At 46.0% G+C, this 26324-nt stretch overlaps 1 protein-coding gene and 2 long non-coding RNA genes across 36 annotated transcripts in view; 1 reads left to right on the forward strand and 2 right to left on the reverse strand.

Moving 5' to 3' along the window:
* Window positions 1-8731, reverse strand: part of KMT2E (lysine methyltransferase 2E (inactive)) — a 60201-nt gene extending 51470 nt beyond the window's left edge. For 10 of the 31 annotated variants that reach the window (XM_083463909.1, XM_083463889.1, XM_083463887.1 and 7 more), the window contains exon 1: window positions 6696-7889. The gene's annotated coding sequence lies outside the window, so the exon portion shown is untranslated. Of the gene's footprint in view, window positions 1-6695 lie in introns of all 31 variants that reach the window. The other 21 variants (XM_083463896.1, XM_083463892.1, XM_083463888.1 and 18 more) reach the window with 10 other exon arrangements.
* Window positions 8732-9825: 1094 nt separating this feature from the next.
* Window positions 9826-20015, forward strand: LOC310688053. Of its 4 annotated transcripts, none has more exons than XR_014516743.1 (4): window positions 9826-11894; window positions 13918-14018; window positions 14247-14426; window positions 15034-20015. It is a non-coding gene; the product is annotated as an uncharacterized lncRNA (long non-coding RNA). The 4 variants fall into 4 exon arrangements; XR_014516744.1 differs by lacking the exon at window positions 14247-14426 and adding an exon at window positions 14463-14602; XR_014516745.1 differs by lacking the exon at window positions 13918-14018.
* A 2264-nt stretch (window positions 20016-22279) lies between these two features.
* On the reverse strand, window positions 22280-26316 carry LOC310688061. The gene is made up of 2 exons (XR_014516755.1): window positions 25851-26316; window positions 22280-22501 (listed from the first exon to the last, which is right to left on the reverse strand). It is a non-coding gene; the product is annotated as an uncharacterized lncRNA (long non-coding RNA).
* Between the last annotated feature and the right edge of the window lie 8 nt (window positions 26317-26324).

The raw sequence follows: 26324 nt of genomic DNA on the forward strand, positions 1-26324 counted from the left end.
CTTATTTATCACATTTATATCCCACATTTTTCTCCAAGGAGTACATGGTTCACCCCCCCAGTTAATCCCTACAATGACCCTATGAGGTAGGCTACACGGCTGTGACAGGCCCAAGGTCACCCAGTGAACTTCATGACGGAGTGGGGATTTGAATGAACCCTAATCACCCAGGTCCAAGTCTGACACTCTAACCACACTGGCTTCCTACGGTACTATGGGGCAGCTATATAAATTAAGTCGGTAAATAAATATGTGGAAAACAAAATGTCACTTGGAGAAGGATCTGAAATATTTCCCCTGAAGCTTGAATTTGTATTCTGGGTTGTTTGATTTGATGTTTTAATGTGCTGTAAACCACTTTGGGATTTTTTAATTTAAAATATAAAGTGGTATAGAAATGAAATCAATAATAATAATAATAAATCTCCCTCCGGGGGGTGCCTAGACATTCCATTGCGGTGATCATAACCTGGGTTTAAGGTGCCATTTAGCGATTAGCTTATATATCTGAGTTTCTAACACTGCCCAGAAGGCTCCACTCCTATAGTCTTGCATCAATGAATTGCGAAGGAGGTGATGGCTGAAAAATGGTATTCTATTATTGTAGTTTAAAACATTTAAAAGACATCAGATTGGATTCAGTGTTCCATCCATTCACAGACAGGACTGAAATCAAAGGGATTTCCTGCTGGAAAGAGGGAGGGGGGAGAATCATCAAACTTTTAGAGCAGCTTTTCAGGGGTCAAGGAGAACTGCAGGAAGGAGGAATTAGTAAATATTGCCTCTCTTCCTCCAGTGCGAGTATTCCAATAATAGAATTCTACTCACGAGAAAGCTGAAATCATCCCACAAATGCAGTTTATTACTTTCAACTATAAAGCATGCATGCAACATCCCCAATAACCAACTTCTCCTTATATTTAAATTCAATAAACAGTAGGAGAATAGGTGGTTTCTTTTCAGTGTCAAATAAGGCATATTTCAAAGATTATAGAATGTCTGGTTTCACTCAGCCATGAAGCTTACTGGACCATTAGGCCACTCACTGCCTCTCAGTCTAACCTACCTCATGGGGTTGTTAGGATAAAATGAGGAGGGAAGAACCACGTCTGCCACCTTGAGCTTCTTGGAGGGAAAGGTGGTATATACAGTAAATGTAATAAATAAGTAAAAAACAGCAACAAAGAAATCTGAAAATGTTGGAATTGTAACTGGTGAATCAAAATATACTCTTTTGTATATCACGGTCTAAATTAAATTGGAGTTCCAAATGTGCATTTGAGGCTAATCTTTGGCTTAGTGTCATGTTCACTGCATTCCTGCTAAAGCTTTCCATTATTACATTGCAATTCAAATGAAAAGGAAATGCACTGCACCACTTAAATAAGTGACAAGAAAGCACCACTACTTTCCCCACCTTCAGTCCAAGATGTAGGGGGTGCTGCTCCTTTTAAGATAATATTTCAGGATATGATTTGGAAACTTCACCAAAAAAAAATTGAGCCACAAGCTTTGAACCTTATTAGATGTTTAGAGTACGTAATGTTTTAATAATATAAATGTTTTAAGTCTTTTTTATCAATTCAGTATATTTTCTTTTAATTGTCAAATAATTCTGTGTACATTGCGGTAGCCTTTGGCTATGTGCAATAAAACTGACTGAGACTATTAGATGTTAAGGCCTGATACAAAACATGTACACAAGATTAATTCTATTATTTTTTATATTAATTAGTTGCTTTACTCACAAAAGAGACCCAAAGTGACTTACAATAAAGTATAAACACTAAAAAGAGTGACGACAAACCAGTGAAAACCTACAATACAATGGCTTCACAGAACCAGCCCCACTAAGAGATGTGAAGCACTTCAAACTCTTCAACTTAAGGTCCAAAAGCTCGCGGGAGGGGGTTTGTCTGCCATCCAAAAACAGATAAAGATGGTGCCAGGCATTTTTAAAATTAAGTGAAACAAACATCTGAATATTCACTATTTTAAAGAGATAAAATACAATTGTATTTTTTTACAGGTTACAAAGCACGGGGTGTGGGAAGGCTTGCATTACATCACAGACTAATGAAAATTTGAGCTACAGACTCAGGAGACTATGTCCAGCTGTGCCAGCAAAAGCAACAGAACTTCCCCTTCCTCTCCTCACCCCTGCAACCCAACCACACCCCAGTTTGTTTCAGAGAATCCTCCAATCCCCTAGAGCAGATTTGGAGGGCTCTCTGGAAGCGGCAATGGAGACAGATAGGGGGAGCCCTGTTGGCACAAGCAGGCTGACACAAATGGATGTCACTCAGTGTAGTTCAGAGAATATTTTAATTCTTAACAGAAATAATAAACCAACTTATTTTGGATCAACTGTACTACAGATTACATTGAATTTTTATTTGAGACATTGTCTTGGTCAAGGGCTTGAGACGAACAGCACGCAGTGGACTTCTTATAGTCATATGTTGGATTCAGTGCTTCTGATATGCTCATACAGAAGATTTCTTCTGTAAACTAGAAGCTCCTTCTATGAGAAGAATGGAGCCCCATATATTTACTTAGCTGCTGTACAAGAATTTGTCCTCCTTGTAGAGAAAATATGCCAGCAAATTTTAGGTTAGCTCTATTTATTCTATTTTGTAGTGCTCCATAACTCAGCAATTTACAAAAATCAGTTTTCTGAAAAGAAGTTTCAGAATTCAACCAAGGCTCAACTCACTTATGGTACCAAAGTTTATTTAACAGAAGCTCAGATCAAAGACCTTGCTGCACTTTTAAAAGAAGAATGTAATTCCTGAAAAATGTAATAACCAGACCTCTGGATCACTGATTTGCTACTTACCAAAAGCAAGAGTGGGAGAGGTGAGGTGGTGGGGAAGTCAGCACGGTGCAAACACAGCAGGGGAGCCAACATGGTTCTTCTACCTGTGCCATCTGCACAGCGCTGACCTCCCAGCCACATTATCCCTCCCGCTCTTCCTCCTGGTAAGCAGAAGTGACTCTGCTGCCAGGAGGTCAAGTGAGCACTGCCACACCACTATGCTGTCCACCATTGGACTTATATCTGAATAAACATGCATAAGATTTCCACATATGGAAAAAATAATTTAAGCCATGTAACACTTTATTAAGTCCTATTACTGTGACTCTCAGCGTACCAAAAGGTACACTAGGGTTCACTGGATGAAATATACGAGTTGTGTTCCAGATTTGTGACCCATTGAAGCTCACTTTTGGATTCTAACAAATGAATCTGCAGTACGAAATCATTTAGGCTACAATCCTAAATTCTGCTGCGTGCAGAACTGCCTTTCTTGATGAGGTAGAGCTGCAATGCTGCTTCCCAAGAGACATGTCACTGCTGCTTGCTGGGAGGGAGAGGGGCAAAGAGATCCTGCTCCAAACACTAGTGGAAGCACAGAGTTGGCTCTGCCAATGCACCATGGCAATCTGCTCACTGCCTTGCCCCTCCCCAGTGAGTGACAGCCAGGAAGCTAGAACTGTGGCTCCACTAAACCAGGTGAGCCTTCTGTTTAAAAATCTCAATGAACAAAATAAAACTTATAATAAGGATACGTACAGTTCAGAACCCACTAGTGGAATGCAACATTACTAGCAGTTCCACATTACAGACAACATAGAACAAAGGCCTTAAAATGGCTTCAATTCTCTTTTAATGGTGGGTTTTGAATTAACATAATATTCTGTTTTCTTGGAATCCCATTTTGGAGAAACCAAATATTGTCATCATAAGTAGTAAATAAAACCAAACCATCTGGATGGCATCCAACTAACTATTCTATAGTCAGAGTATACCCATTTAAATCAATGGATTTAAGTTCTACTCTAACTTCGTTAGATGCCACCCTTGATTTTTCAGCACACAAAATTCAATTTATAATTCAAATGAGAAGATGAACACCTAAGCAAAATTGTTTATAATCAAGGATCAACTTTTTCCAGGTTCACAAGACTGTATATACAGTATGAAAAATATTAAAATCATTAAAGTGACAATCGTTTTGACTAGATATGCCTATGCACATTTACTCAGCTGCAAGTCCCATTAAGTTCAATGGTGCTTACTCCCTGCTAAATGGATAAAGGATTGTAGTCCCATACATTAAACCATGTGTAAACCAACATGTTCTTGGCCTCACAACATACTGAAGGCATACATGAATAGCCCTGTAATGCATACCTTGTCCCCATTTACACGTCTAAGAAGCAGGTTATTAACTATGCAAGACAGTCAAGTTAATATATGTAAATTAATGTTGCCAGGGTTGAAGGGAAAATCCACTGCTAAATAATATTTTGCAGAAGGTTACACAAACACATAAAAGTTGCAACTTGACCCTCAAGTCATTCTAACTGCAAAAATATTAAAAATATAATTAAGTGAAACTTTCATATACTTTTAGATAAGCATGTTGCTCTCAACTGTATTCAACAGACCCGGAAGGGGGGCAGGGGAGGAGGGAAGATAAAGGAGAAGGCTTAACAGCACAATAGTTACTGTATTTTAAATGCATCATCACTATTCATTTGTCAGTGGCAATTAGCACCTTACAAACAATCCCTTTTCACAGTGAAACATGCATTTTACATGTACTGTATAACAAAAAAATCATGTAGAAAAGTCACATTTAAGACATGTAACCTTTAACACACCCACCCCTCGAAGAAGGGGGAGTTTTAAATCTGTCTGTATAATTCCTTGGGGGAGGGAGAAACACAGGAAAAATCTGTCCAGCAGCAACAGATTATTAATAGATTAGAAATTATTTGGCTTGATAGTGCTATTACAATCTCAAATGAAGTGCCATGATAAAAATTATTTTCATGTTCTCATTGTAATGCTGGTTGCATGCCAGCATTAGACATTACAGCACAAATCTAGATTAAGAGGCCAAGAGGAACTTGTCCACCATTTTAAAAACAAAAGTAAAAAGATTAATATGGCATGCATATGAACTCACTTCAAACATACACACAGACCACAGCAGCTACACCAGTCCGTCATCAATCCCCTCCCCTAGGAAGACTGGTCTCGTTGATTTGTGCCTTTCACACAAATAACCAATAAAATTAATCAGCTGGAACCCAGCATTTTAATCGTAGCAAAGACGAGATACGTTTCGTTCATGACTTAAAGACGGCAGTCTTTTTTTCATTTAAGCATATTAAGCCTATAAATGTGCTGCAGACAAATGCACTGCATGGGGTGTGGAGAACCCGAGCTGATTAGATTACCACAACATCAGCCTGAGGCCGCCATTTTTAGAATCTCTAAAGGACAAAAGAGGGAAATTACAGTTTTTACTCCACTTTTATGGAAAGTAACTTTAAAAGTATAGCGTGTGTCATCCAACCTCCTCTGTAGGTCACCTAGGTTTCCCGGCGTTGCTTTGATTTCTTTTAGATATGCTTTTAACCGGGGGGGGGGGAAGTGTTCCACTATTAATCTCTTTAAAGGTAATCTAAATATACGGAGGAGGAAAACAGCCCTAAATTCATATGGTTTACTATGAGAGTAGCATTTCGGAGAGTTGTCTACATCATTTGAAAACCACTAACTAGGCTTTTAATCACCGCGCATTCCTCGATGATTGAGTGCTGAGAAGGACGGGACCTTTCTAATTGGACTATATTATGTTTCTTCTACCCTATTTAGTACTACACAGTGGACCGTTTGTTTCGCCTCCCCCATGTCTGCAGCAGCAGGGTCTATGCCACCAACTCCTTTCAAGAAAGAGGTTCCCTATGTGTCGCTCCCGGTACGCCAGCCCTGGCCAGGAGGCACGGAGGGTATAACACAAAGATGAGGGCAATATAACCTTATGCAACCAGTTTTCTGAAAAGGGGGACCCCGGGGTAAATCCCCACCTGCCACCCCACCCCCTTTTAAATCGCTCCTCAAAGTCTTCGGAACTGCTCGCCGTTCGCCTGCTCCTATATACACCGCACGGATCGGGGAAACGAGAAGATGGAAGATAAAATGAGAGAGGTGTATATATGTATATGTGTGTGTGTGTGTCTGTGTGAAGGAAGATTAGGCCCGTAATGAGCCCTATTAGTACCACAAAACACAACAAATAACAGTGGCCGGGGGGGCGCAGGTGGGTTGAACAAGGACATAGCGCCCGAATTCGTCTTACGGGAACCTCGGTTCCCAATAACATAAATATTTGCCCCCCCCAAAAAACCCCGCGCCTGTTCTTTAAAGCGAGAGACAACACAAGCAAAAAAAAAAAAAAAAAGCACGCTTTCATCGCATTAAGCGACCTCTGGGAGATTTATTTCTAGCAGGAGGCTGGCATAGCGGGGGCCCCCACCCCCAAACACACACACACACACACACACACACACACCACCCATCAGCTCCGCCAGTTACAATAACGCGCCATATTCGCAAGATAGAGCGACTCCCTCTCCCTTTTCAGCCAGTCCACCCCCACCGGAGCGAGGTGAGCATACGGAGTAAAAAGAAGAGCCACAATCCAGAATGAATATAATACACGCGTATATATAGATATATATACACACACACCCCAGAGGAAACGAGATGCGCCGCCACTTTTCAGCCTTTCTTTTTGAAAGGTGTCCCCCCCCCCCCCGCCGCCGCCTTTCCCCCTCAGGCTCCCACCACGGGGCATGACAACCACAATAAATAAGGATAATAATGGCAGACTCACCTGTAATGGTCACAGGCCAGGCAAGCAGCACCCCCTTAACCGAGCCCCTCTCTTACCCCAACCAAAACAATGCAACAGTCCCACTGCGGATGTCCCTCGCCTGGGCAGGACGGAGCCCCTCAGCCGCCTGCGGGGAGCTGGGGGTGGGGAGAGGCTCACTGGCAGCAGGGAACCCCGAGGAAGGCGGCTGGGCTGCACCAGAGTCCCGCGGCGGCCGAGGGAGAAGCGCCTTCGCCTCAGGACCTCTGCACAAACCCCCTAACTGCCACTGCTGCTGCCGCGGCCGCCGCTGCTGCTGCTCCTGCTCCCGTCTCCCTCCTCGCAGCCGCCTACGCTCCCTCCTATGTCACTGCCTCTCTCTCTCTCTGGGAAAATGGCGTCGCCTCACTCCCCCCCCCTTTCCTCCCGCTGCACGGGGTTCACCCGTCCCGCCTGGCAGGGGCAGGGTTACCAGGGCGAAGCCAAACAGCCGCCATTTTGCTTGTGGGCTGGAGTTCCGTTGGTGCCCGGCAGCGCAAGACGCCCCCCGCCCGACACCCACCCTCGCCCGCCGGGTCCATTTTTGCAATGTGTGTGTGTGTTTCCTTAATAAAGCCAGGCGACGGGAGCGCGAATGGGGGCAGCACGCAGGGAGGAGAGGAGGGTCGGGGAAGCGCCGGGTGGGACGAGGGCAGGGGGAGTCGTTTGGGTTCGTATTCAGGGCGGCCAGGCAAGGCTTTCAGCTGTGACAGGCGGTGAGGGAAAGGAGGAAGTTGCCCGAAGCAAGTGACGGCCTGAAGGATTGCCTAAGGAAGGCTGACGGGTCGCAGCCCGTATGTTTTAAGAGTTCACGTTCAGGATCTACAAAACAAACTGGTCTAGTTCGCGGGGCCTGGGTGAGCAACGTGCAAAGTGTCATCTCGGGACCACTGGCATGGCTCTGGGTTTGTGCACGCGTATAAGCCGTACATTGGACTTCAGACGTGAAAAGTAGTCCTTTTCAGCAGCTGGCAGCAACGTGTCCCTTTAGCGTTTGGGCGGCCAGGTACGTTCGCCCAGGGAGGAAGCCGCGCTCGACGGCGTTTGTTTTCCAGGCCGAGGGTTCAGGGTTGCAGCTCGGCGGCCGCGGAGAGGCTCGTCTCGGGCAGCTGCGACTCGGGGCGTCCGACCGCACGAGCCTTTCATCGGAGGGATTCTTTTTCTCGTTTTCACCCTCGGACAGGTGCGAGCGGAGGGTCGGATCCGCTTCCTCCAAACGATTACTGCAGCGGAGGAAATGGCCCTTCTCTGGAAATCTCGGGACACCTGTCCCGGCTCAGAGGGCAACTCGTAGCAGCGCGTCCCCGTCCCCCATTTTGCTCGCGGCAACCACTTATGGCGGCCTCCCCGTTAGTGCCGAGCGCCTTCCTTCCCCGCCACCCGCACGGAGCCAGCTTCCCGGCCCGCCTGCTCGCAGCCCCTCCGGCGGGAGCCGAGCGAGCGAGCGAGGGAGGGGAAGGCAGGCAGGCTGGCTGGGGTTTTCGCTCGACGCCCACCAGGGGCTGAGTGAGCCTCCTTCAGTGCGCAAGCTCGGGGCACCAGATAAAAGCTGGGCTGGCAGCTCTTGCCCTGCCTTGATGGAGCCGAGACCATCGAGTGGCAGGAGGAGGGAGTTAGGAACAGGCTTAGCTAAGAGGAGCTCGCTCCCGGTAGGAGGAAGCAGCAGCTGAGGTGGGAATGGCACTTGTCTGGCTGCCCGACTGGACCCCACAGAAGGCGGCTGCCATGGGGCGCAGAGTATGCAGAGGGGTGAGAAAGGGAGGGCGATTAAATGTCTTGTGACCATGGTGGAGTGTGTGGATGTGCTTATTGTTTTTTATTATTTTCTTCACCCCCCGCCTTGTCTAATCCCGATGTGTATCTATTTCTCTCTCTCTCTCTCTCCCTTTCTAGGACGCTTGGTGGGGCTGCTCGCTTGGGGGTTCCGCCTGTTGCAATACGAAATGGCGACTGCCGTCTCGGGGCGGTTGGTGATTGTCGCGCCGCGAGGTTGTTGTTCTCCTCCCTCCTTCCCTCCCCTCCCCCTTCCTGTCTTTGGCCGTTTCTCCGCAGCGAACCGCGGAGAGCGCACTGAGTCAGGAGGAGGCGGGGGGAGGGTGGGGAGCGGCGGCGGCCGCGCAGCCAATCAGCTCTGCGGACGGGCCGCGGAGGCGCGCTCCGATTGGCAGGCGCTGACATCATCCTGCAGCAGGGGCAGACGCAGCTGCTGGGCAGGGCTCGGGGAGCTGTCGGGGGTGGCTGGTGCAAAGGGAGAAAACGGGCGCCATGATACCAGCCGCGGTGGGTGAGGATAGGGGGCAGAGGCTTCTCCGGAGAGGCGCTAGGGACGGCGGGGCCCAGGGGGCGGAAGGACAGCGGGGGTCGCCCGCCCTCCCCTCGACCGAGCCGGGGTGGCGGCGGCAGCGGCGGCGGGGCTCGGAGGAAGGTCCGCTGCTCGGCGGCGTCTCGTCGGCAGCTGTAACTGCGTCAGTCCAAGATGGCGCGAGGTGTCCCTGGAGAGGGAAGGGAGCCGCACGTCCGCCGGAGGTCATGTGACCGCGTTGCATTCTTGTGTGGGGCTTGGCGGAGGACCAAGCTGGCTGAGGAGGAGGAGGAGGAGGCGGCGTTCGCGGCTCTTCGGCTTGACAGGGATGTGAGGGGGGGGGGAGTCCCTTTCCGTGCGGTCGGGGCGGTTGCCGCGGCGGTTGCCTTCCTCTTTTCACATACACGCCCCTCCCCCCCCCGCCCGCGTCGAGCAGCTGTTCAGCGAAGCGTCTTTTCTTCCTCCCTCGAAGGGCGTCGACTGTTTTGACAGGGACCTCCCCTCCCCCCACAGCCGCCGCTTCTGCCAGGGAAAGTTCTCGCTCCCTTTTTTTTTCCACGCGCGGGGGGGGGGGAGGGGAGGCGGAGCGCGTGACGCCCGCGGCGGCTTAAAGGCGGGGGCGGGCGGGACGCGAACTGCGAGCCCGTTGCGTTCGCGGGACTGAGAATGCAGTCTGTGTATCTGAAGAAGTGTGCATGCACACGAAAGCTCATACCAAGAACTAACTTAGTTGGTCTTTAAGGTGCTACTGGAAGGAATTTTTTTATTTTGACTATGGCAGACCAACACGGCTACCTATCTGTAACTGAGAATGCAGAGGAACTGTTGGACTCCGGAGTAAAACACTTTCCCCCCCCTTTTTTTTGCGAGGGGGGGCTCGTGTAGCTCGGCTCAGTTTGCAGTTCTGTGGTTCTGTAAAACGAGGCAGAGGTAGAGTTGGAAGGGGTCGCGAGGGTCCTCTAGTCTGACCCCCTGCAGTTAGGAATCCTGCCCACGGGTGGGGGATCCACTTTGCTAACCGGCTTGTGCGACCCGCATTAAGGCCTCTCTCTTCTTGGCAGCTGGTGGTGGCGCAGAGTGACTCCATCCTTCAGTGTTTTCCGGATTTCCAGACACCCACCCACCCTGCCCCATCCGCGCCTTGCAAGGGAAAATATGACACACTTCACGTAGTCCGTGTTGGGGATGCAAGGAGGAAGTTGGTCATCGATGATAGCATGGTGGTTTTAGTGTAGTGCAGCTGCCTTTCTGTGAAACTAATGAAGATCCTGGTATCCCTCCCCTTGCAGGGAGATTTCTGATCTCCATTTTAGGTTCCATGGATGACGGTGGTGAAGGAGAGGCTAAATGTAACAGGATAGACCTTCTTAGCTACACTCTTTTTGAAGAAAACACATGACTTGGTGCAACCTAAAGTGACAGGGCACATTCCTAACCCGTCAGACTGGACATATTTGACCATATCTGGATGTGGCCTGACTTTTTTTTAATGCTGTTAACTAATCATTAGCAAGGGCTGGAAATACCCTTGGAACTTGCATGCTCTTAAAAAAAGAAGAACCTACATTCTTCTAGTCCTAAATATTATTAGGTTGTGCTGCATGTACTTGTTGCTGAACTGCATTATTAATCCTACTATGAATAGGTGGATCTTGGATTGTTTTGGTTTTACAGTGGTAACATTTAAAAACAGACATCTGAACATTTGGCCTCCCCTGCCCCCAGTGTTAGGACTATTTGGGGATATTAATCTAAAATATATAAGCTATAGCTGAGGGTGAAGCCCAGTTGCTTACATAACTTTATTTTGTTGCTAAAGTTATCTGCTTTAGTTACAGCTCTGAAGGGAATTTTTTTTAATAGCATACAACAATGGGGAATTCTTAAAAAGTGTGCTGTTTGCTTTTCCATGGTATCAAACAGAATACAAGTTTTAAAACACTGTAGGAAGTAACGTTTAACATGGGTTTTTTTTGTAGATTTTAAAATTGTAGTAGATCTATTTGAAGACTAATGTTTCAGGAAGATGCAACCTCGACAGTGTCAAACCCAGCTTCCCTTCAAGTGTTAGACAAACAGTGGCTTGCATGACATTTCCTCCTTACAAAATTTGCTTCACACTGGGATGATTGAGGGGAGAGGGAAATAAAAGAAGAAACTGGTAAATTTGGTAACGAACTCTTCTGAGACCATTCATACCTATTGTCAGAATAGTTCAGGACCAAATTTACCAGTTTCCTCTTTTATTTCACCCTTCCCCCATTTGATTACTAACCATTTTATAATCTTTTGCTTTTAACTTTGTTAGTTACAGGCCCACTGTGCCCCCAAAAATGTTTGACTTGGATTGGTCTGTTGTAGGTGGTATTATTGGCAGTTTCAACTGTTTATGAATCCTGAAGCCTAAGTAATTAGATAAACCTATTCTCCTTCATTGCTAGCTTGGTGACCAAAACTACTTCAGCTTGTTTGTGGACTTGGTGAACACAACAGAAATACAGTAATACCTGGCATGAAATTTGATAGTCATCATCAGCACAATCATGATCTTGAAATTTGCCCATTAGTTGAGTGAAGTTAGTTCTTCACTTAGAATTAAAAGCCAAAATGATAGGATCTGCTCCTTTGAGAGTTGTAATAAACCACATGGAAAATCCCAATATACGCAGCTTGGGGAGGAGGAGCCACTGTATTGAAAAGTGGCAGGTGTTTAACTAAAAGCACCATATTCCCATAAATACTGTGTTATGTACCGGGTGCTAATGATGGTATTATTTATTTGTAGAGGCAGCAAGTCAAGTACAGCGGAGAAGTACAGCTGAATAAGAATTGATTATTTTAAGTGTTACACGAAGAGTAGAAACCCTTGAGGAATTTCAGTAAGTCCAAAAATGATTAGTCTTTCAGACAGAGAAGTCTTGAACTCTGCCAGATATCAAAGGAATACTCTTAGTTTGTGTGACAGAATCATCAGGTACAACCCAAAAACATCAGCCAAGAACAAAACCAGTTCACTCAAGATTCTGCTTTTGTGGAGACTGACAGACACAGCTCATGTGAACGTTCATACTGGAAAAACCCATTTGGTGAAGTGGAACTCTTGAAGTTACATCCTGACTGAGAAGTGTCTGATGGGTGGGGAAAACAGTTGGATAAACTGCATAATGGACTTGACTTCAGCCACTGGGTGTTACTACCACCATTGGTTTATGTGCTTCAGTCATCCTGTTTCATTGCCATTTATCTTAGCCCATAACCAAGGACACCCAGATCATCAAGGCAAGATGTTCAATTTCCACAAGATAGGCGAGTATCTTGGTGAACCTTTAGCCATTATGCAAAAATGCCCATATTCAGAAAAAGTAATATACCAGTATATTTTGAGAGCTGGTAATTATAGGTGAAATAGCAGGGAGAAGTTGAGTTGCTTCTCTGGGCTTCCCTACAAGGTTTTTAGAGAGAAACGGCACAGTGACGAAGTGACTTCCAAAAAGATCTGGCGATTTGTTCATACTCTGAGTGTGATCTGTGTCCAAGAGCAATGCAAGGTGGCCTTGGGACAAATCTCTAGTTCATGAAATTTTTAGACATCTGATTGGTTTTCTAATGCTTTGGGGAAAGAGTTACTAAATTAAGTGCAGGAGAAGTGCTTCACAATCCAGCATGCTGCAGTGCATCCAAAATAATTCATGTCACATTTGCAAGTTACTCATAAGCATTCACCTCCACAGGCAGTACTTCAAAGGTATTACAAGATACTCTTCCAAATAGTTGTGTCTGTCCTTGCAAGGAAGCAATCTGATTTGGATAATCAGTTACTCAAAAAGCGGACGCTATAGTTTGGGAAACACCTTTCTGAAGTTGGTGTTCCAACAATAAGGGCCAGCAGTGTGCCCCTGAGTGGGCACAATTCCTTCCATGCCATGAATGGCACATAGTGTGTAATTAATGCAAATGAGTTCTTTCCATGCAGTGAACCCAGGAGAACTATTGAATTTTCTCTTGTGAAGGACATTGTGAATTTCCAAAAACAAGATGTACTGCCTATTTTGTCTAAACTGCTATAGGTTTGCTCAACTTTTCTGTGTGTGGGTAAATGTAACAGGAAATTTGGTGGTGGTGAGTAACATAGTTTGCAGTAAAAAGACTGTAAGAGAATAGTATAATTGTTACTCGGACCACAAAAATTGTTCATACTTCACCTTGCTGTTCATTGTGAACACTTGAAATAAAGCCAGTATAAATTTCTTTGTTTCCAAGTAAAGGCAGTCAACTGAAATTGGCATTTGAGCCAAACACTTAGAACGGTGGGTGGGGAACGTGTGGCTCTCCATATGTTGTTGGACTCCCAAAACCATCATCTCCAGCCAGCATGGCCAATGATGGGAGTTGTTACTTTCTGGAGAGCTACAGGTTAGCTGCCCTTGAGTTAGAGTTAAACTAGAATGTCACAGCTTATACAGAAAGTATAAAAAAAAAAACCACCCTAGGTATTCAAATTCTGTCTTCTGACTATTTTGAGTGAAAGAAGGTTCAAGCTGGTTTTTTCTCTTCAGCTACGCCTTCCTTGAAAGATGTGGGTATATTTAGCTGAATTGAGAAACCACCTGGTGGCTTCCTCTCAGCTCAGTTCACTTCGGTTGCCTGTATGTTTACCACAGCTTCAAAAAAAAGTGCATTTGATTTGGACAAGACATTTTTGTATTTGTACTGAACTGTGGAAGGAATATACTGAAAACAAATATGGCCAGGCAAGCAAATGTAGTGAAGTACTGACCTTAGAACATAGAATATGGTTTTGGAATAGAAATAGACCACATCTTCCTACTGAAAAAATGCAGATATTGTGGCAGGCAGATTGGATGTTGTGTTGGAGAATTTTCAGGAAAATCTATTCCACAGATGTGAATATCCTGTGCGCACTGTGATCCTTATAAGATGGACAAGTTTCTTTAGGAAGGCTTCGGAGAGGCTCTTCATGTACTTTTACCTACAGAGGTTAGGTGGGTGACTATGAAATTGATTTCTCAGTAGCCCTGTCCTAGTTTTGGAATGCCCTCCCCAGGGTAATTTGCCTGGCACATACTTGTAAGATGTTTACATACCAGCTGAAAATACTTTTGAGGATTAGCAATCTCTGCTAACTCTTCCCTGCTGGTTGTGTTCCTGTTGTGATGTCTTACCATTTTTTTACTCCCAACTTTTTTTACTGTGTATAATCTTTTCTGCAGCTTCAAAAGTGGGGCATTCCATGCAGTGCAAGAAGAAGCCCTTGTCCCCTTCTTCATTCCCAGCTTGGAGCAGATTAAGAGTGAAGGGTAGCTTTGGCTCTGTTTGGTGGCTACTTGGAGCATCCAGCAAATGCAGATAAGCTTTTTGCTTCACCTTCGCCCTCAAGCTCAGAGGCGATGGTGAGAAGAATATTAACTTTCCTTTGTATTTGCCAGGTGCCCTGAATGCCTGTCTGCCTCCCTGCTCCCCCCTTTGAGGCAGGTGCAGAGAACTCTCTTTGCCTCCTGCAGCTCCAAGACTGTGAGGAAGCCTTGGATATATCACCTTTAATAGAGGCTGGCTGAGATTTGCTGCGGTGAGCAAGTTTGAGCCCCCCCCCCCCCCGACAGGGAAGACCATAGAATGTAAACAAGGCCAAAACAAAACAAAAAAAAGACGAGAGAAAAAATGCAAATTTGGGCAATGGGATTCTAAAAGCGGTATGACCAGGCCTTCTCATTGTAGTCTGAGGTTTGGTTAGATGCAGGTTTTTGGTACTGGAGGATTATTTAACTTAAGCTTGTCTGGTGTTTAAAAGCAATTTTCATGTTGCTACTTCTGTCATTGTTATTAAGGCTATGGGAAAACGTAAGGCCCACTTGACAACACAAGGGATGAGCAGACTACTTTGGAAGCATTTATAGGTCTTGCTGCTTGCACGTCAGGGTTTTGGGAGCTGCTAAAACAATGCCAGTAACTATAGCCTGTTAACTTTATAATCTGAGATACTGTTTTTTACATCATTAGATGTGCACACAAGTCTGCAACTTTTGGGGAACAAATAACGGTGCTGAGGTTAACATCCAGAACTGTGACAGACCTGGATTGCGAGGCATCCTTGGTGATGGTGGACAGGAGCATTGAACAGCCCCCAAACTGCTTGTTTGAAAAGGAAATCACACAAGTGCGTGAGGGTGTTCTCAGCATCTTGTAAAGCCTCTGAACTTCAATCACTTGTATCCCAGCTAGTGCAATCCTGAATTACTTCAAGAGAATGAAATCAAGTAAGACTGCAATTCTGTACTCTTAACGTGGGAGCAAGTGCCATTCAGCTTGATTGGGCTGGGTTGATACGTATAAGGTTGCACTGTAAGACAGCTTCTCCGATTGTAAAGTAAATTGAATGGCAGTCTACCAACAAACTAACATTTCAAACCACAAACAATAAATTGTGGTTTATTCCTAACTGTTTAGTAGATTGCAGCTGGGAGCAATTGATAAAGCTGGGTCATGCTGGATGTATGTATTTGAATTATGGCCTTCAAAACATTCTGTGGCTCTAGTTCAACTTATTTTGAGAGGGGGGAAATGTAAGCAGTAATGTTAGGAACCTAGCATTAGTGCTTACTGCCAGAATTCCAGTCTTAAACATGAACACAACTACTGTACTGCTATCTGTTTAAAGAATGGATCTGTCCTCTTGTTAAAAGTACCAAATGCCAAATTATTTGGACTTGAGGATACCTGGCGATGGTTGTGATCCAATACAGCCGCTTTTAAATATTTATAATGGTAAGGAAATGCTGTTTATCATAGACTAGTGCAGCCACTACATAATGCAAGACTGAAACCTTCAAATTGAACTTGGGGAAAAGTAGGGATATCTATGGCACCATATCATTTGCATTCACACACTTAATCTCTAAGGGCTCGCAGCAAAAGTGAAAGTGTGGTGTCTAAAAGACTTAAAGCAGGCTTGGAAAACTTGCCATCCAGCAACATATTGAAGGCTACAACTCTTTCCTGAAAGAGCTCCCATGACTAAACTGGGAAGGCATCAGGGAACTTGAACTTCTTGTTTCTGGAAACCCCTTTTGGAGTAGCAATCTGAATACCCTTGTGAGGACAGGATAGGCCTTGGGGACTATCTTAGTTCTAGTGAAAGCCAGTTTGGAATAATGCTTAGTGTGTCAGACTAGGAACCTGTCAGGCAACAACATAGGTCTGGATGCTCATGAAACTCACTGGGTGACCTTGGCCCAGTTATTGTTCTTACCTGTCTCTCGTGGTGGTTAAGATAAAAGGGGGGGAGCCCCATATGTTACCTTGAACCCTCCTTTGTGTGTCCTAGGCTTTCTGTTTCGTTGAAACAAAAAACATTTTAAAACAAAAGTTGGGGGGGGGAATACAACTTAATAGTTCATGTGGTGTAATGTGGGGTGGGGAATCCACAAGTGGTAGGAACCCATAATCTGTAAGCATTAGAAATATAGTCCAATGTAATTGTGCAACATTTTTATGCAGTGTCTGTTAGGTAAGGAAGTGTTTGCTGATGGCTCCCTTATACGAGTTGCCTAATCCGTTCCGTGAAAGCCCACAGGAATTTCTCAGCCCCTAGAGTGCTGCTCCTTGCAGCCAAAAAGGTGCTTTAGCTATTGATAGATGGCCCTACTCTAGAGATCTAGAACGGAGATGGGGAAACGTTTTAAGCCTAAAGGCTACATTCCCTTCTGGGCAACTTTCCAAGAGTCACATTCCAGTGTGGTGGGTGGAGCTAGAGGCAAAGGTGCGCAGAGCAGCAAATACAAATTTTACCTTTGTACGGTAGGCAGGCTAGTTTCCACACCCCTCTCTCCACACCCTTCTCTCCAGGTAAACAAAAGGCATTATCAGAGTTCAAGGACCCATTCCAGCTAGACTGGAAGAAGGCGTGAATCTGCCAGTGAGGGGTACAGCATGGGGAATTTTTTGAGTCAGCTATTCAGGAATCGTGTGAGGCACCAGCTGGGGAACCAGCAGAAGAAGGCGGCTCAAGAGCTAGGGGTGTGGTGGTGGGACAATGGTAATGAGTGGTCAGAGGGAGCAGACTGGGAGGAGGAGGAGGTGTTGGAAACAAAATAGGCAACAGGGTTTAGTGAGAAGGAAGAGGCTGTAGCAGAGAGCAGTTCAGATGCAGAGACTGGAGAGGAGGTTGACCAAGAGACAGCTGAGACACGCTGCTGAAGAATCCAGGGAGTGTCCCCCTTCTGCAACCAGCTCTCTTCCCCCCCCCCCTAAGTCTCCTAGAACACAGGAAAAAATGAAAAGAGCAGAGCAGAGATTGGTTGTGTGCAGATGCAGTTTGAGACTGGTGGGGAAAACCCTGGAGAGAAGGAGCCTTAGAGCATGTTGGGAAGGCAGGAACCTTCAGTCCTTGCAACTGCCTCATTGGAGCAAGACCTAGTGGGAAGAGTTGCTGGGATCACGAGGCCTGCACTGTTTTGGTTTCTGTGAACGGCGTTTCCGTGCGCTGCTCTGGCTCGCCAGAAGCAGCTTAGTCATGCTGGCCACATGACCTGGAAGCTGTGTGCAGACAAATGCCGGCTCCCTCGGCCTATAGAGCGAGATGAGCGCCACAACCCCAGAGTCGTCCATGACTGGACCTAACAGTCAGGGGTACCTTTACCTTTATGGTGGAGATAAGGTGGAATGAAACAAAATTGGAGTTCTACTCCCAAGAACAATGGGCTTTCAAGGATAGATAGTGGAGAAAAGTTGAACTCACTCCTTAACAATGTTTAATTTCAGAATCTAAAATTACCTAACTGCACCACTATATGTTAGAGATTGCATGGGGGGGGGGGGAATCAGTAGCTGACCGGCTTATGTGAACCACTGTAAATAAACAGTGTACTTCTGTTCTGCACCACCTTAATCAGTGTGCAAAAATGCAAGATTTCAACAGATTCGTTTTGCTACATCAAGCTAAGTTTGAATTGCCTGCAGTTGCAGGGTGTGTATGGTGAATAGGCCCTGCCATTACAAAGTGTGAAGAAAACATGAGCCTCTCCCATATCATCCACTAGTTCCAACTTGTAGAAATGCCCCCAAGTGCAGAACACTAAATGACTTGCTAGTTTTGTCCCTACTTGTGTTTTCCTTCTGGACATTCTTGTGACAAACATTTACACCTGGTTGGAAGAGTTCTCTTCCATGTGAGCTTGGCACTGCCTTCTGGAATACCTGTACGATTCCATCTCTTTTGCTACTTTCAAAGCCCATCATTCCCACAAAGCCTTTGATTCAACAGCCCAGTTCCCCAGCCCTATTACAGTCAAGCCTAAGCAAATGGAACTACCAATTGCGTGTTCGTTCTGCTCTTGCCCTGCCTCTACGTCCTTCCTCTCCTCTGCCTCCTTCCAAAAAAAGATTAAATTTGAGATTGCAAGGCCGTTGGGCAGGAACATTTCCCCTTTTATGTGTTAAAGCACCATGAATACTGATGTATACAGACAACCCCCAATTGGTGTGGAGGTTGCATTCCTGCCCCCCTCCAAGGGCAGGAGAGAGGGGAATGACTTTCTCCCCTTGCCCATCCTCTCTTCATGCTGCTCCCACCACCATGGCGGCTGCTCTAGGAAGCATGTGTATGGTTGTCCTAGAATATATTTGGTAATATTTTTGTAACTAGCTATATTTATGTCTTCGCTTTATTTGACAATTGGGACATGTATCCTATTTTAAATGTGTGTGGTTTTTTTACTTCTCCCTTCTGTGAAGGTGGTGGTACTACCAGGAGGACTAAGAAGACTTAAGTTGTTTAGGGCTTTACACAAAAAGATGAGCACCTTGAATTGGGTCTGGGAACAAACAGGAAGCCCCTGTATTTGCTTTAGAACTGGAGTTTCATTACAGATATTGGGGGCAGTGGTGGTGTGATTGAGACTCCTTTCTTGGCTTTGCTGAAACTGATACTGGGTTCATAGAGATGGAAATCTTGTTTGGCATAGAGGAATGTTAGCAGCAGGGGTTGAGGAGGGAATTTCCTTTTGAGAGATGTTCTCCCCCTCCTGCCATCAGGAAACAATTAGGTGGCAGCCTAGTTTCAAGATTGCTGTGCTTCCTGTTACATCTTTGGAGCCTTTACATAGGCTGAGTGAAGGGCAGCCTCCTGTCACAGCTTCTTACCCTTCTCTAGCAGTGCCACTCACACAACTTCACTGGAAGGGAAACCGTGATGAAGAAAATTTGCCAGTGTAGTGTTTGCAGCTGTACAAAAGCATCTGCCCCCCTTTTATTCCTAAAGGGCTGCAATTTTCCCCTCACCCTAATGGCTGGAGGTAGAAGAAACATAAGAGGTGCACATATTCTTTTCACCTCGATCAGTGTGGTTGCAAAGCTACACTTGTTTAATTTCACCCTGTCCCATTGAAAGCGCAGAAGGACATCTCCCTCTTTCATCTTCTCTATTACAGCTGTCTTAGCAGAGTTGAAAGCAGAACAATGTGGATTTCATTTCTGGTAAAAGGAGGATTTCGTCAGCCCTAAGCTACATTCTAGATGCCCGTGTATTAACCAAAGTAGCCTCAGGTTTTGTTGCTCTTTTCAGTGGCAGCTTTTAGATTTGAATACCAGGTTCAAATCTCTCTTCTTCAAGCCCAACTGGTGACCTTGGGCAAATGGCTGTCAAAACTGTACACACAGCAATTTAAATTGGTTTCATTGCATCCCATGTGTGCATGTTTTTTTGCATCGTCAACATGATGTCCTCATCCAACTGGCAGCCTTCATCCCTCCCCCAAATTAATGTGGATTTTCCTGCTCTGAACAGTATGGGGGGGCATACAGTTGTATATGGCTCAACTGTGGGCATACTGAAGTGAATTGTGTGGGGTGCCATCTAACACTATATTGCCTGCTACTTTGGTGAGGGTGCCCCTTCATGAGTGGGTGGGGGGCAGGTGTGACACTTATTATTATTATTAAACTATATTGTATAAGTCTGATATACCAGAAAACCCATATCTCAATTTTTTTAAAAAAAATGGCTATACATGTAGGTAAAACAGCTGCCTGCATTGGTACATATGTGGTGCATACAAAGATGAAACTTGGGCAAGCTCTACAGTGGTGCCCCGCAAGACGAATGCCTTGCAAGACGGAAAACTCGCAAATTTCCTATGGGCTTGCTTCGCAAGACGACAATGTCTTGCGAGTTCCTGCTGGTTTTTCCCCTCCCCCCCCTTTTTCTAAGCCGCTAAGCCGCTTATCAGCTGATCCGATCAGCAGATAAACCGCTAATCTGTCAGTGGGCTTGCTTCGCAAGACAAAAAAACCGCTAGATGAAGAGAATCACAGAACGGATTCTTTTCGTCTTGCGAGGCACCACTGTACTAGGAAGAGTTGTGCAAGGTCCTGTCCATTAATCCACCATCCCCTTTCTCCTGCTGGAGTAAGCTGTATTCTCCTTTTATATGCAACAGAAGGAGAAGAACACGTGATTTGTTCCGAAAGGCAGGCTTCAGGTTCTTCAGACATTAGAAGGCTTGAAGAAGCTGTTGTCCTGCTAAAAGAACAAGGCAAGTTAAAGAATGCAGGCCCAAAGGTCTTTACGTGGTTGACTGCTCTAAAATGCACCTAGCCATTCTACAGAAAGTACAAGTTTAAAAGCAAGTGAGAGAAGCAATAACACAATAAGATAGAGAAACAAAGAAAGAAAAAAAGACCACGGGGAGGTAGAAGTTGATTTTTCTGTTGCTAAGATATTTTTTCCTGTGCAACTAATCAGGCAAATACTGTAAACAAAAGCTGAGACTTTTAGCAAGAGCAAACCACGGCTTGTGCTACCGCTGTGCTTGCTGCTGGACAAGGCTGCAGTAATCTCAATTTCCTTATCTTTTGCTTAAATTTAATTACCACAATGAGGTGGGAGTTTTTCTCAACTATGTCTAGACTTCAAAACACTGGTGTTGGGGAGTTGATAAGAGTTTTGGCCTTGGACCAGGGAGGAAGGATTTCAATCCCTGTCCAGCTTTCAACTCGCTGGGTGAGCTCAAGGCAGACTTTTAACTCTTCCTCACCCTCCCATACTTCTCAGAGCTCTTGAAGGCAGCAAAGGGAGTTCTCTGAACTTGTCAGAGAAACTTTCCATTTTAAATTCCATCTCTTACAGACCCCCCCCCCAATCATCTTTCTTTATTGCTGGCTTGCATAGCCGAAGAACACCGAGACTGAACATAAAGTGAAACTGGCTTCTCCCAACTTAAGCCTCTCTGTATTCCACTTCTGGAGGCTGTGAGACAAAGCAGTCCTGCTTGCTCTGGCATGGTGGCAAATAGGAAAGAGAGTGGAATTTACATGCGTTAGTCTTGCCAAGCCTTGGTTCATACCTGAACTTAACCCCAACATCAAGCAATGACCTGCATCTGTGAAAGTTCCAGGCAGAGCTTTACTCACCTAAAGATCAACATACTTAGCCTGCTGCAAGTCATCAAGTGATATATATGCATGGGTGAATAAGCCCTTAATAGTGCAAATAAGAATTTTTATTCACGGACTTTTGAACTGTTCATCAATAAATGAGAAACAGCAAGCACTCCCATTTTATTCAGTAAGGTCTGGCTAACACCCCGTGTATCCTGCATTTGCCCTCTAGAACACGGCAGCGGTTTCCTAGCAGACAAGTTAATGTGAAGAGTTTTGTAAACAGGAAGTTAGAAAAACCACAAAACTTGCCGCCTTACGGGGTGATAAATGGTAAGTCAAACTGAAGTTTTGTTTTTCAGCTTTGTTTTCATGTATTTTCACAAATAAATGGTTTTGGCGATAGGCTACCAAAGAGCTGAGAGCTGATGATATTCCTCCTAGACAGTAATGGAAGTCCAGGCACCCTGTCCTCTAGAGCTGCTACGCCTTCAAGTATTGCCTGCCAGTATATAATAAAAGACTTAGAACTGGAATGAAAGATGTTAGAAATATGCTCTCCTTCCTGCAATAAAACTGAATAAATGCTCTCTATGTGTCTGGCTATTTACTAAGGACTTTGAAACAGCTCACACAAGTCCCAAGACATCCTGTTCACAGAAGCAGCTGACAGGAATGCCTATTGTTCGGCTTTGCTTTTGTGCCTCTAATCTGATTTTTCAAGGGCTATGTGGAAACTGCAGCTGGAAAGGCATTTCAGAACTTCCTTGGCACATCCCTATGCAAGCAAACAAATGGGGCCCTCTACTGGTTAAGGGCACCGTCTTGTTAAAAAAGTAAACACAAAGCACAAACTGAACTCGACAGGAACAGCCGTTTGCTCATCTTTTAATCCAGCCCCACAGCTATTCAACACATTGTGGCATTGCTCAGTGTAGCAGCACTGGCATAAAATAAACCAAGTGGATCACACGAAGTGGCCGAGTTGACATTTGCAAAAGGTTACCCACTGTTCCTTTAGCCTCTGAGCTTTGAGAAAGGGTTTTGCCATTCCTTCCCTACAGTACCTGTCTTCATTTGCTCTTCTCCCCTGCTGGAAGGTATAAAGAGGAAGAAATAAGTGATAACGTACCTGTGACCCAAATACTGTTGCACTCCCACCACCCCAAGACTGCATGGCTAATGTTCACAGATGAGTGGAACTGAAGTCCTTGTTCCCCTACACTGCATTTCAGAGTCTCAGGTTTCTTTTAAAAGCAAGGGGGGGGGGATGGGAGAGTTTTGTATAGAGAGTTTTGTGTCTTTTTTTTGCCTCTAATAAACAATCGGAGAAGCCCGGCCCCAGGAAATGCAAAACAATATTAATAGGCCTCTTGCTGCTCAGGAAGTGGATTCTTACATAACAAACTACGAACTTGCAGTTTAAGCCACTACAACGATTGTTTTAAGAAATCACTCTGGGTTGAACCATTTCCGCTCTGGGGAAAAAGTGCCCAATCTATTCTTGTATTTCTTCCTCACATGCACAAAATGACCAAGGGAAAAAAGTAGAAACTGAAAATACAATTAATTTTTTTTAAAAATCATTTTATAACCATTGTCTCATAACCGGTTTTGCTTAATTAGAAATAGGTGTTGGCCCGTGCATAAAAAATGTTTTATGGAGTGCAGCAAGTTGTAACTTCTTAGGATCAAGCCCAGCAACTGCAAAAAGAATGCAGCCACCAAACCCTTTCTACTTCAGTGTTTCTCTGATTCTTACACTTTCATGCTAGGTCTTCTGAAGCTTGACACATGCAGAGTGCCAATTCATTATCACCCCCACAGCTTGTCCCTTTTCTGCATATGAACCTGCCCTAGAGCCTGAGATCGTTACTGGAGGCTCTGCATATCACTTCCAAGGAGGGTGGCTTTTCATGCAGTAGCTTCTCCATCTATCAAACACTTTCCCCAGGGAGATCTACCTGGTGCCAACTTTTTCATTTTGGCGTCAGGCAAGGAGGTTTGGGCTTCCTAAGTAATTTGGGCAGTGCCTAATGAATGCACAAGTTTTTTCATGCACTTGAGAGTTGGGGTGCTAGGGCAGGGGTAGTAACTGACGGGGGGACACTGTGCTGCAGGAATAGTACGTCCACCTTTGGTCCCCTCTCTGCACTTGGCTCTCACCTGTGGCTCCTAGAAGCAGCCCCACCGCAGAAATGACTGACCAGCTTGCTAAAGCAGGTGAGGTTAGCCAATGTTATCTAAAACCTTTGGTGGCTTAGGGACTTCCTTTTCATGTGAAGACAAGCTCTGGCAGGTTGGACAAGACCAATAGTGAGTCCAGTGGTTAAAGTGCTTTCTGCATGTGCTGTAGAGGGGCAGATGGGGCTCATCCACTGCGAAGGCAGCCCATCGAGAAGGAAAACTGGTCCAAACCTTCCCCTGCCTTGTGGAATAGCACAGCTCTCCTAGGTAAAGGGACCCCTGACCATTAGGTCCAGTCGTGACCGACTCTGGGGTTGCGGTGCTCATCTCGCTTTATTGGCCGAGGGAGCCAGCGTACAGCTTCCGGGTCATGTGGCCAGCATGACTAAGCTGCTTCTAAGCACACGGAAACACCGTTTACCTTCCCGCTGGAGCGGTACCTATTTATCTACTTGCACTTTGACGTGCTTTCAAACAGCTAGGTTGGCAGGAGCAGGAACTGAGCAACGGGAGCCCACTCCATCGTGGGGATTCGAACCGCCGACCTGATTGGCAAGCCCCAGGCTCTGTGGTTTAACCCACAGTGCCACCCGTGTCCCTACAGCTCTCCCAACCACCCATTAAAAGGTAAAGATCCCTGACAGTTAAGTCCAGTCGTGAATGACTCAAGGGAGCCAATGTTTGTCCACTGACGGTTTTTCTGGGTCACGTGGCCAGCATGACTAAGCCACATCTGGCAAAACCAGAGCAGCACACGGAAATGCCAACTGGGACCTTCTGACTGGCAACCCCTAGGCTCAGTGGTTTAGACCAGTGTTTCCCAACCGGTGTTCCGCGGCACACTAGTGTGCCGTGAGAGGTTGGCTGGTGTGCCGTGGGAGGGAGGCGGGCGAGTCGGGTGGTGAGAGGCGGCGGCGGCGAGGATCCGCGTCGAGCCGGGGATGGCTCCGCGGTGGTGGTGCCGAGGTTTCTCTCTCCATTCTCCCCTCACACACACACACACAGGAAGATCAGCTGACAGGACCCAGCCAATGGGGCGGCGGCGGGGCAGCGCGTGCAAAAGGGAGGAGCGCGAGACAGCGGACGAGGAGGAGGCTGGCATGTCCGGGCAGCAGCAGCAACAACAGCAGCAGCAACTCCCGGCGACGGCTCCTCAAGCCCCGGGCAACCCTACTCCCTCACCGGCCTCGGCCGCCCTCCTGCTCCACCCGCCGCCGCCTCCCCCGCCGCCGCCGGCCACCTCGGCCCCGCCGCCGCCCCCTCCTCCGCCCGCTATCGCCGCCACCACCACAACAGCCGCCGCCGCCTCAGCTGCCGCCGTCCCTCAGTCCCTCGCTCTGCTGCCTCCTCCCCCCCACCCCCAAAGCTTGGAGGTTCCCCGGCAAGGGGGAGGGGGAAAAATTGAAAACTTTCACTTTCGTGCGTCCCTCCCGGCGTGATGCTGCGCGCTGACGTCACGGGGCTGTAATGGTGGTGTGCCGCGAGATTTTTTTCTTCAAACAAGTGTGCCTTTGCCCAAAAAAGGTTGGGAAACACTGGTTTAGACCACAGTGTGACCCACAACCCTATCCATTAAACGCCTGCAAATAGGTGATCTCTCTGACTCTCTTTTCCCAATTGCAAGTTCTCCCATCTTCAAGTGTAGTGATTTATAACTATCCCATAAGAATGAATGGGACATGTTTGCCTAGGTAGGAGAATCTACAAAACTCAGGTTGATCCTCAGTTCTATGTTCTTCTAAAAGGGATAGATTTTGGGACACCACTAATTAGGTGGGGGATAAACCTGGTCCTTGTCATTGCTGTCACCAGCCAGTAAGAACCTATCCTGTCCCTATCTGCATAGTGGGGAAAGTCGTTTACCAACATTAGCCTCAAAACCATTTAAGGGAGATTTACAACATTTTCTCTGTTCCATAAAGAGCCTAAGATGTATCTTGCTAATGGTAATAATGGATGAGCAGGAATTTGAACTCTTCTCTTCTGGGCAGTGGCGTAGTGTGGGGGTTCAGGGGGGGGGGCGCACCGGGCGCAACATCTGGGGGGGCGCACTCGCAGCTCTCTGCCCCTACTAAAATCCACGGGTTAGGGGGCGCAAATTACTTGCCTTGCCCCGGGTGCTGACAACCAACGCTACGCCACTGCTTCTGGGTCCAGGTAAAACACCCCAGACCATACCAATGCTCTTCTTAAAACACAGTGGTGAGTGGAGAGATCTATGTAAACAAAATACAGTATTGAGGAAATAAACGTACCTGAAATAGGGATGTCGAGATTCTAGGGAGATGTCTGGTGCCCTCTAGTGTTCCTTTTTGTTAGAACACACACAATCCTTCCCCTTTTAGAAAAACAAGTGTTTTGTCACATTCATTGTGCAAAAGATATGTATATTACATTTCATCTCGTTATTGTGCATAGTTTTATTTAGCTTGGGTGCACTGCCACTATGACCGCCCATCAATTAAGTTTTTAATGAATGGACGATCTGCTTTTTAACCTATTCAGTTAAATGTGCACATTAGCACATTATCTTGGTATAGGTCCTATCTGGAGATATTGGAATAAGTGTGATGTAACTAATGGTTATTCGGTAGATATTATTAATGTTATTAAGACTGGCAGGAGTCGTAGGCATACAAAACAAAATAAGTGAACAACACTAATGTCAAATGTGGAAGCTAAATTCATATGGAATTTATGGAATCTTGCATACGGTTTCCTCCTTTTTA

This window comes from Podarcis liolepis, assembly GCF_965112155.1.
Source record: "Podarcis liolepis genome assembly, chromosome: 10".
Taxonomy (NCBI): domain Eukaryota; kingdom Metazoa; phylum Chordata; class Lepidosauria; order Squamata; family Lacertidae; genus Podarcis; species Podarcis liolepis.